The sequence below is a fragment of the Rhinopithecus bieti genome, unplaced genomic scaffold (assembly GCF_001698545.2).
Source record: "Rhinopithecus bieti isolate Rb0 unplaced genomic scaffold, ASM169854v2 scaffold_61461, whole genome shotgun sequence".
Classification (NCBI taxonomy): Eukaryota; Metazoa; Chordata; class Mammalia; order Primates; family Cercopithecidae; genus Rhinopithecus; species Rhinopithecus bieti.
In genome coordinates, this window is record NW_016823852.1 from 208,411 (window position 1) to 210,136 (window position 1,726).

Consider the following 1,726-nt stretch of genomic DNA (forward strand, 5'->3'; position numbering starts at 1 on the left):
CCTTCCCTCCCCCTTTCTCTCCTCTTCTCCTCTCCTCTTCCCTTCCCTTCTCTCTTCTTTTCTTTTTGAGACAGAGTCTCACTCTGTCGCCCAGGCTGGAGTGCAGTGGCACGATCTTGGCTCACTGCAAGCTCCGCCTCCCGGGTTCACACCATTCTCCTGCCTCAGCCTCCTGAGTAGCTGGGACTACAGGTGTCCACCACCTCGCCCGGCTAATTTTTTGTATTTTTAGTAGAGACAGGGTTTCACTGTGATAGCCAGGATGATCTCGATCTCCTGACCTTGTGATCCGCCTGCCTCGGCCTCCCAAAGTGCTGGGATTACAGGCGTGAGCCACCACACCCGGCTTCTTTTCTTTTCTTCTCTTCTTTCCTTTTCTCTCTCCTCTCCTCTCCTGTTCTGTCCTGTCCTGTCCTCTCCTCTCCTCTCCTCTCCTCTCTTTTCTTTTCTTTCTTCAGAGTCTTGCTCTCTTGCCCAGGCTGGAGTGCAGTGGCATGATCTTGGCTAACTGCAACCTCCACCTCCTGGGTTCTCCAGGATTCTCCTGCCTCAGCCTCCCGAGTAGCTGGGACTACAGGCACCTGTCATCATGCCTGGCTAATTTTTGTATTTTTAGTAGAGACAGGTTTTCACCATGTTGGCCAGGCTGGTCTCGAACTCCTGTCCTCAAGTGATCTACCTGCCGTGGCTTCCCAGAGTGCTGGGATTACAGGCATGAGCCACTGTGCCCAGCCCCTCTGGAATTTCGATCAGAAGTACGGAAAACCTTCTTATCCATCTCTCCTATGTCTTAACCTCTTCTGAATCCCCTTAACAGCTCCTTATCTATCTGTGCCAATCAGGGGTGAGCACAGTCTTCCCTACTGATTCCTCACTTCCCTCTTCATCTGCATCAAATCTGCTGCCAGACCAACTGACGGAGGGTTTGTTCCCACACCATCTTCCCATGGTTAAATGTACAGTTCAAGCTCAGTGGCCGTAAGTACATTCACGTTGTTGTGCAACTGATCTCCAGAACTTTTTCACCTTCCCAAACGGAAACTCTGAAACAGCAAGCACACACTCCGCCCGCCCTCCTGCCCAGCCAGGCGCCCTGCGTCCTGTTTCCTTCTCTGTGGTTTGGCTGCTCTCTTAGTCTGACAGCTTATTCCCTTTTGTGTCTGCTTCTTTCACTCAGCATAATGTCTTCAAGGCTGACCCGTGTGGCAGCTGTGTCGGGACCTCTTGTTTTTTTTTTTTTTTTTTTTTTTTGAGGCTGGATAATATTCCCTTTGATGGATACGCCGCTTTTTTCTTTTTGAGACAGGGTCTCGCTCTGGTGCCCAGGATGGAGTGCAGTGGCACCATTATGGCTCACTGCAGCCTCGACCTCCCTGGGCTCAAGCAATCCTCCCACTTCAGCCTCCTGAGTAGCTGGGACTACAGGTGCACACCACCACGTTTAGCTAATTTTTGTATATTTTGTATTGACGAATTTTCACCTGTTGGCCAGGTTGGTCTTGAACTCCTAAGTTCAAGCGGTCCACCCACCTTGGCCTTCCATGTGCTGGGATTACAAGCGTGAGCCACCTCTCCCGGCCTGGATACACCACGTTCATCCATCCGTGAGCACCTGGGCTGCTTCCACCCTTGGGTGTTGGTGAGTGATGCTGCTGTGGACACGGGTGTGCAGATATCTGTTCAAGTCCTTGCACTCAGTTCTTGGGAGAATACCTAGAAGTGAAAT